Source organism: Pristis pectinata, chromosome 17 (assembly GCF_009764475.1).
Source record: "Pristis pectinata isolate sPriPec2 chromosome 17, sPriPec2.1.pri, whole genome shotgun sequence".
NCBI classification, from domain to species: domain Eukaryota; kingdom Metazoa; phylum Chordata; class Chondrichthyes; order Rhinopristiformes; family Pristidae; genus Pristis; species Pristis pectinata.
Window position 1 is genome coordinate 1,046,818 of NC_067421.1, and position 9,882 is coordinate 1,056,699.

A 9,882-nucleotide genomic window follows, 5' to 3' on the forward strand; every position below is an offset into this window, starting at 1 on the left:
TTCAGACAATCACCTCACTGTGTGACTGGAGAGATCTCAGGATTCTCCAGCGATTCCGTCACTTACTGTTGTCAAGGGCCGGCCGAAGGTAGGGCTCCCATTGGGGCATAACTGCGTATGGTTGGAAAGGATATTTCCAATCTGGATTTATTTTCCAATTTACTGATAAGAGAGACACTAAAAGATGTAGCGCTCTTCTACTGTTACAGGTTCGACTCCAACATCGGTGTGATCCCGGTTGAACATTCACTGGGCGCTGTGTGACTCAGGTCCATTGGAGGGTGGCGACATCAACTGGACGGAAGAGGGACTTCAGCAGAGTGAGTGATGGCCCGTCAGAAAGCATCTCGGCGGATCGTGATCGAGTCACAGCGTCAAACAGCACTGGAGATGGTTCAATACCCGAATGGCCTGCACACTAGTGCAGCGATGGTGGTATAGTGGTGAGCATAGCTGCTTCCCAAGCAGTTGACCCGGGTTCGATTCCCGGCCATCGCAGGTTCCAGAGTTTTAATCTCCCCACATCGTGATTGTTACAAGTAAACCTCTGACAGAACGACGATCTGTACAGAACTCGAGGTCTCGAGTGCTCTGCTTATGCTAATCTATGGTTATCTTGCTGAATTCAGTTCGTTCGATGAGTGAGGGTAAGAGATCCCATCGCCGTTTCATTAATCGTCACTTACTTTGAGCAGGTCAGTGGGTCAGGGAAGGAATTCCCGACCCTCACCTTTTTCCCGGTAAACCGATGAACAGATCAGTGCAGCTTCCGGTTCTCACACTGTCGGGGATTCCCACAGCAAACTCGGACATATGTGGTCGCCCCATTACAGCAAGGATGAGGAGGCTTTGGAAAGGGTGCAGAAGAGATTTACCTGGACGCTGTCTGGATGAGAGGGTATGAGCTATAAGGAGAGATTGAACAAACTGGGGTTGTTTTTCTGGAGCGTCCGGGACTGAGAGGAGGCCTGATAGAAGTTTATAAAACTATGAGGCATAGAGAGCGCCGGCAGGCAGATATATTTCCTCGGGTAGAAATGCCAAATACAAGCGGGCATGTGTTGAAGTTGAGAGAGGGTAACTTTTTTGAGTAGTATGCGGCAAATGTTTTAAATAGGGACTGGTGGGTGTCCGGAACGACCTGCCAGGTGCAGCAGTGGAAGCAGATACGATACTTCTGTTTGGTAGGCTGTTAGATAGGCACATGGATACACAGGGAATCGAAGCATATGTGCAGGGATTGGTAGGGGGTGGTGGATATGGGTCATGTCCAGGCAGAAGAGTTTAGTCTAATCCTGCATCGTATTCGGCACAGAGATTGTGGGACCAATGGCCTGTTCCTGTGTTGTACTGTTCTATGTTCTATGATCCCAACATTTCCTTGATGACGTGTTCACACTGAATGACGTCAGTCTATTCATCCCCTGCTCCCTGTCAATGTTTACCCTGTGCATTCTCTCCCCTCACTCCCCCTCCGTTCCCACACGGACTACACCGGCTGCTTCTGCACTGACAGGTGTTAAACGGGTCACAGATTCACACAGCCCAGAAACGTAAATACCCACCGTAACATGCACCTCTGTGCTGAAAACTTTTACCAGCAATTGTCCCAAAACGTCTCTGCCTTAGTGATTTAAATATTAATCTGGTTATTTCATCAATGTTGTGAGAGTTTCTGCCTCCGCCACCCCCTCACGTCGTACGTTCTAGACAACAACCACCCTTTGCATGAGAACATTCCTCACAACATCGTGGCCGAAGAGCCCGTACTGTGAAGTAATGTTTTATGTTCTCTGTTCTATACTTGCTTCGTCGATAGTCACTGGCGAAGTTCCGAAAGACTGGACGGTGGCCAATACTCTTCTATTCTTCGAAATGGGTAGAATAGTCAGGCCAGGTTACAACATGCCGGTGAGCATGACTTCAGCTGTAAGGAATTTACTGGAGGGAATTCTGAGGGACAAGATCTACCATCAATTGAACAGTGAAAGCCTGAACAGGAACAGTCAGCATGGTTTTCTGCGTGGGAGTTCCCGTCTGACAAATCCTTCAGACATTGTCGAAGAGGTAACTGAGTAGAAAGAGAAAGGCAGTGCAGTGGATGGTGCCTATATGGACTTCATTAAGGCTGTTCAACGTTCCGCATGGCAGGTTGTTCTGGAAGGTGAGGTCGCATGGCGTTAAGTGAGAGCAGGCAAACTGGATTCAGAAATAGCGCGATGACAGGAAACAGAGGGTGATCGATGAAGTTGGATTTTCCGAATTGAGATCTGTGACGATTGGGGTGCCCCAGTGGTCAGTGTTGCTCCACTGTAAGTCCTTATATATGTAAATGATTTGGATTTGTATGTACATTGGACGATTAGCAACTTTGCTGATGATACTAACTTAGGGCGTCTTGTTGACAGTGAGACAGGTTACAATGATATTCAAAGGGATCTTGATCAGTAAGCGAGATGGGCTGAGAAGTGTCAAATGGATATCTACTTCGAATAATGTAAGGTGATTATTTTGGACAGTCAAACCAGGGTAGAATTTAAACAGTGAATTGCAGGGCACTGACGCATGTTGTGAAACAGAGGGATCTGGGAATACAAGTGCACTGTTCGCTGAAAGAGGCTGCGCAAGTAGACAGGGTGATGAAGAAGGCGTTTAGCATGCTGGCCTTCCTCAGCCAGGGCATCGAGTTCAGGAACAGAGACATTATGTTCCAGTTGTATAAGTCGTTGGTGACGCCTGTACTTTCAGTATTGTGTACATTTGTTGTCACCCGGTTACAGGCAAGATACTGTGAAAGAGGTGTAGAAGAGGATTACGAGAACGCTGCCTGGACGAGAGGGCCTGAGTCGACAGGGAGAGGTTGTCCACGCTGTCTCTTTATTCCCTGGAGCGTAGGGGAATGAGGGGAGACCTCATCAATGTTGATAAAATCATGAGGAGCATAGATAAGTTGGGCGGTCATAGACTTTTCCCACAGGGTTCGGGAGTCCAAATATAGACGGCACAGAAACAAGATAAAAGAAGAGAGATTTTAAAGAGACATGAGAGTTAACCTCTTTACACAGAGTGTGGTTAGTACTTGGAATGAGCTGCTGAGGAAGATTGTTGAGGAGGGTACAATTGCAACATATAAGAGCGATTTGAACATTTGAAGAGCTTGCAGGGTTCTCTGGCGAACGCGGTAAACTGTTACCAGTAGGCAGGTTGATGTGATAGGTATTGAACAGTAAGACTGAACGGCCTGTTTCCGTGCTGTATTATTCTGTGACTCCATGACTCCTTCATGCCGTTCATCTCACCCCGCTCCTCCCTCAATCTCTCTCTCCCTCCCTCTCTCTTCCCACCTTCACTCCTTCCATCTCCCTTCCCCAACGCTCCACGATCAATTGTGTTGCTCAGTGGACAGTCCTCTGTTGTTTTGAACCATCTGAAGGACTCGGATAAAAATGTAGATGGGTGGGATAATAATTGTGCAGATGACAGTGATAGGTGGCGTTGTGGGTAGTGTAAACTGCGGTAAAATTGCAGATGAGGTTTAATCCGGGCAAGTGTGAGGCGCTGCACTTTGGGAGCTCAAGTCCAAGGCAAAACTACACAGTTCATGGCCAGAACCTTAACAGCACTGATGTCCAGACTGATATTGGTGTTCAAGTGTATAATTGCCTGTGAGTGGCCACGCAAACAGATTGCTTGCCAAAGAAGTCGTACGGCTTCCTTGCCTTCATCGATTGGGGCGGTGAGTAAAAATTTTGGAAAGCAATATTGTTGCTGCTCAGTCAGTTGTTTCGCATTTAGAGTAAAGTGTGCAGTTCTGGTGGTCACACTGTAGGATCGACGTGGCAGCTTTAGAGATGGTGCAGAGGATGTTCGCCAAGATGTTGCCTGGCTTGGAGAGTAATAACGACAAGTAGAGGGTGGACAAACATGGATTGTTTTCTCGGGGGTTTTGGAGGCTGAAGGGCGATCTGACAGAAATATCTCAAGTTAGGAGAGGCATCGATAATCCAGATAGTCTTTATCAGAGGCTGAAAATATCAAATGCTGGAGAAAATAAATCCCTAGAGACTGATGAGATAAACACCATGTTAATGAGAGAGGCAAGATATGAGATTGAGGAGGCTTTGATCAAGATCTTCGGGTCCACACCAGCCACTGACGATGTACACGTGGAATGGCGAGGAGTTAATAGAACATATAACAGTACAGCACAATACAAGCCCTTCGGTCCACAATGTTGTACCGACCTTTAAACCTGCCCTAAGACTATCTAACCCCTTCCTCCCATATATCCTACTATTTTAAATTCCTCTGTTTGGCTATCTGGTAATCTCTTGAATCTGACCTATGTACCTGCTTCTTCCAACGCCCCAGGCAGCGCAGTCCATTCCCCAACCACTCTTTGGGTAAAAAACCTTCCTCTGATATCTCCCTTGAACTTCCCACCCATTACCTTAAAGCTATGCTCTCTTGTATTGATCCTTGGTGCCCCTGGGCAAGAGCAGCTGGCTGTCCCCTATATCTATTCCTCTTAATATTTTGTACACATATATCATGTATCCTCTCATCCTCCTTCTCTACAAAGAGTAAATACCTATCTCCCTTAATGCATACTCTCTTAACCAGGCAGCATGCTGGTAAATCTCCTCTGCACCCTTTCCAACGCTTCCACATCCTTCCTATAATGAGGCGACCAGAACTGGACACAGTACTCTAAATGTAGTCTTACCAGATATTTTGAGCTGCATTATAACCTCGCGGCTCTTAAACTCGATCCTTCGAGTCATGAAAGCTAACACCCCCATTAGCTTTCTAACTAACCGATCCACCTGTGAGGCAACTTCCACGGATCTGTGGATATTGATCCCCAGATCCCTATTCTCCGCTACACTACCAAGAATCCTGCCATTAACTTTGTGCTTGGAGTCTGTCCTTCTAAAGCGTACCACTACTACGGATTGAACTACATCTTTCACTTCTCAGCCCAGCTCTGCATCCTATCGATGACCCTTTGCAATCTTCGACACTCCTATGCACTATCCACAACACGACCAACCTTGCAGTCGTGTGCAAACTTACAATCCACCCTTCTACCCCCTCATCGAAGTCATTGATGAATATCACGAAAAGCAGTGGTCCCAGAACCGATCCTTGTGGGACACCGCTAGTCACAGCCCTCCAATCTGAATGCACGCCCTCAACCACAACCCTCTTCTTTCTACAGGAAAGCCAATTCTGAATCCGGGCCAAGCTTCCCTGGATACCATGGCCTCTGACCTTCTGAAGAAGCCTACCATGTGGAACCTTGTCAAATGCCTCACTAAAATCCATGTAGACCACCTCTACTGGACTACCTTCATCAATCTTCCTGTTAACCTCCTCGAAGAACACCATCACGCTGGTGAGAAATGATCTACCTTCACAAAGCCATGCTGGCTGTCCTGCTAATGTTGTTCCATAAGTCAAGAAGTGAAATAGGGTTATTGCTGGAAATGAAAGACCGATGAGTCTCACGTAAGTGGGAGCGAAATGATTGGAGAGTATACTTGGGGATGGGATTGATGAGCATTTGTGAAACAATGGCTTAATTGTGGTCACACAGCGTGGCTTTGTGTGGGGCAAGACAAGTCTACGAAGTTGATTGAGTACTTGAAGGATGTGATGAAGTTCGTTGATGAAGGTAGGGATGTGGATATTGTCTTCGTGGATTTTAGTTAGACATTTTGGAAGGTCCCTCATGGCCGACTCATCAAGAAGATTACAATTCCTGCGATTCACGGTGAGCTGTCCGTTTTAATTCAGAATTGGCTTGCGCACAGAAGTTAGAGGGCAGTGGTCGATGGGACTTATTCTGGCTGGTGGACCTTGCCAACCGGCGTTCCACAGGGATCCGGTTAAGAATCGATGTTGTTTGTGATATATCAAAAAACCCTGGATGAATATGTGGATCGGCGAGTTAGGAAGTTCGCAAACGGTACAAAGATTGGTGTTGTAGTGGATAGTTTTAAGGATTGGCAACAGATACAGAGGGATACAGATCTGTTGCCGAGATGGTCTGATGAGTGGCTGATGGAGTTTAATCCTGAAAATGCGAGGTATAGCACTTTGGGAGATCAAATGTAAAGAGACAAAATCTTGGGAATAGCAAGACCTTTAACAGTGTTGAAGTACAGAGGGATGTTGGGGTGCAAGTGCAGACGTCCCTGAAGTGGCTGCAGAGGTAGTAGGATGGTGAGGAAGAAATGCGGCATGCCAGTCTTCATAGGTCTGGACATGGAATATCAGCTGGAACGTGAAGGTGCAACCCGCATTTAGAACAGTGTGTGTAATTCTGGTCACCACAGTACAGAAGGGATGCGATTCTGCTGGGAAGAAAGCAGAGGAGAATCGCTGGCATTTTGCTTGGATTGGAGGTTATGGCGAAATATTTGATGGGCTGAGCTGATTTGTCCTGCAAGGTGATCTGAAAGAAATCTAACAGTTTGTGAGAGGTATTGACAGTATTGATCTCGAAAATCTTTGTTCCGATGTCGGGCTGTCAAAAATCAAGATGTCATCAGTTTCGGGTGAGTGGAAGGACTTTTAAACGGGATCTGATTGATCGGATGTTTACAGAGGTTTGGTCCTCAATCCATGTAACAAATAAAACAAATTGACCCCGCATAACTCCTCAAGTGTCTGTCACCAGAGACTGAATCATCCATTCAAGCCATCGCCCTCGCACTGACGTCAGAGTAAATGACTTAAAGTTCCCGAGTTTCCATCTCCATCCTCTCATACACATGAAGGATTCATCTGGATCTTTCACTTTGAGGGAACTGTTCAAAGCCCACCGAATTCAGGATCACACGTCCGGACCCCATTGGCCCTTCATAGAATTCCGTGACTGATTGGTCCATCTCAATGTGCCGTATTAATTTGGTTTATTTGCGAATGTATCGTGAAAAAAAATTGTCTTGCACACCTTTCATATTGATCAATTCATACAACAGTGCATTGAGGTAGTACATGCTAAAACAATAGCTGAATTCAGAATAAAGTCTTATAGTTACAGAGAAAGTGCAGTGCAGATATACAAAGAGGTGGAAGGTCATAACAAGGTAGATTGTGAGGTGGATATTCGATCCAATCGTATGGGGGAAATGTTCAATAGTCTTATAACAGCGGGAAAGAAGCTGTCCTTGAGCCCGGTGGTACGTGCTTTCAGGTTTTTGTATCTTCTGCCCAATGGGAGGGGGAGAGGAGAGAATGCCCAGGGTGGGTGGGAATAAATCCTGGACATCTGCACGCTGTTGTCTCGGTCATTTTACGTGTTGCACCAGCCGTTCGGATACAAAGGGGATAACCGAAGATATTTGTTCAGTGAGTGTGATTAACGTCAGTCTGCACGGACAGCGATTGTGTCACTAGGGTTTTCCCCACTGCTTTAAAACCTGTTCCTTTCGATGATGTCTCACAGTGGGAACAGCCCGTCCGTTACTGACAGAGAGCAGCAGCTACACAGAGGAAGAAGATAATTCGTGAACTGCAAAAAATAATGTGGGTAGTTACAAGAACGATTGGAAGCTGTAAATAGTAGACTCTGAAGGTCCAGTCCCAGATTAGAATCTGGGAACTGTAGAGTGAGGTGTTACAGGAATGCGCCGGGATCGGGAAAGACAGGAGTGGAATGTTACATCGATGGGGAGGGGTGTATTTCCATATGCTGAGCACATTCTGTCTGATGCTCCTCGGATAACAGTAGACCGTCGGATCCAATATTTACTCCAGACAATTCAGCCCGTCTACTATCCCATCCTCGCTCTTGTTGCTGTTCCAGGTGAGTCCCTGTCCAACGACTCGACCAACAAACAGGTGAGAAGCAGTGGTCACGAGGTCCGGTAAAGCGGTCTGGTGGGTGGACTGTTCATTACGTGTGCCGGTTAATAAAGCGGAACATCCCACCTAAATGAGCTCCGGTTGAGAGAGATGCCATACCTGATCCGTGTGCGGGGATCAATGCCTCCAATGGGGTTTATATCTGTGTTATTTATCCTCCGTTTCTCGATGCTATCTTTTCATTTCGCTGACACGTCCCCAACTACATTTATTTGTTCAATAAACCATTGCTGACTCCAGTGCCGTTCCTGTAATTCACGCTCTCCTCACTGTTGCCGTGTCTGATGATCCCGCTGACGGAACAATCTGTGGCAATCAGTGAACTAATACTTTTGCATTGATTGTAGTCTATTTTCAACCTGAAGCCTGTGGTAGTTTGCCACCGCCTCCATCCCCCTGCCGGACACTGCTTTCGGCTGAATTAGACCGCTCTGCCGGGGACTCGGGAGTGTTCACCATGATCTCCAGTGTGTCTGCGTCATGTTCCCAAACTGTAGCAGGTGGCTGCCCTGACAGATTGACACTGTCTCACAGGGTAATAAACAGAAGGAGAACCCTGGTCTGATTCACCCACAACTGATACAAAGTCACTGCATAAAGAGCAGGAAGAGTTACCGTGTCTCCAACCCACACTCACCCCGGTTCACCACAAAATGATCTGCGACGCTCTCACATAGCACTGAGCAATGATCAGGATCAGGAGCTTCGGCTGATTCCGCAAACTGACAAGTTACGTCCGCAAACTGATATTACGGCTCACTCAACCAAAGCTCAAAGAGTGAGGACTTTGAAATTTATGAACTGGAACACGTAATGAATCTTTCACCGTCAGGTATCTATACCGGACCATGGAACCACTTCTCTTCTCACCTGTCTGTTGGTCGAGGTGATGCAGTTATATTCCAGTTGCTGGTTGATTTCACTGATCTTTAATACCCGTCTCCAGCGGACAACCACGGTGTCAGGTACAACTGTCGTGGATTACCGAAATTCGATAATGATCAGGAGACGCAGAAGATTCTTCAAGAAGTTAAACCTTTATTTGCAAACAAAGGCTGTGACGGACAGAGAGCTGGTCACTGATCGCGCCTGGACAAATGATCACAGTTCTTCTTATAGCCCCTTCCTAGTCCAGTTGGCATTATCAATCATATCACTTCCAGCTGCACAGCGACATCTAATTTACAGACCCTCGTTCCTCAACCCCTTGCATTCTGCCACAATTGTTTTCACGGATCTTTCTCTAATCTAGTCACAACATGCTTGTACCTCTCCACAGTTGTTTTCACAGATGTTCCCTAATCTAATCACAACATGCTTGTACATTGCTACAGTTGTTTTCTAAGCTAATCACATTATACTCTGGTCATTTCTGCAGTACAGACATTTGTTACTAGGCACCGGGTCGCATTAGGTAGTCATGCTTGATCACCCGTGAATTATATGACCCTTCCCGAGAGCGGGCTTTCCCTTCCCTTGGTGATGAAGGAGAAGTTGCCAGCGCCATCTTAGGCACAGAACAAATTAGAAGTAAACATGTGCGTACAGCCTCTATTTTTGTGTATATTCCATACAACCACCTCCAACTCTGAATCCAAGAACAGGTTTCCACATTTGATTACCTCTCTGTGAATCTGCTGACGTTGCTCCAAGCCCGCTGTCATGTTTGTGTTTATTTCCCTCCTCACAGTGAACGTGCTGACTATTGTGGTCCTGTCGCGGGGTAAGTGCGGTCTCTCCAAAGGCGTCACTCTATCTGGTGGCCATGGAAACGGCGGATCTACTGGTCGTTGTCCTCGACCTGATACTGAGGCAAATTCCGATTTTTTATCCACAAGCGTTTGGTTTCCTGAGGTACATCTGCGTGTGTAATATCCACGCTGTCCTGCTTCACGCAGCCACCGACTGTTCTGTCTGGTTCACCTTCGCTTTCACCTTTGATCGGTATGTGGCCATTCGTTGTCAGCAGCTGAAAGCGAAATATTTCAGCGAGAGAACGGCGGCTGT

At 46.7% G+C, this 9,882-nt stretch overlaps 1 non-coding gene across 1 annotated transcript; it reads left to right on the forward strand.

Moving 5' to 3' along the window:
* Positions 1-426: 426 nt before the first annotated feature.
* trnag-ccc (transfer RNA glycine (anticodon CCC)) lies at positions 427-498 on the forward strand. The gene has a single exon. It is a non-coding gene; the product is annotated as a tRNA-Gly (tRNA).
* The last annotated feature ends 9,384 nt before the right edge of the window (positions 499-9,882 follow it).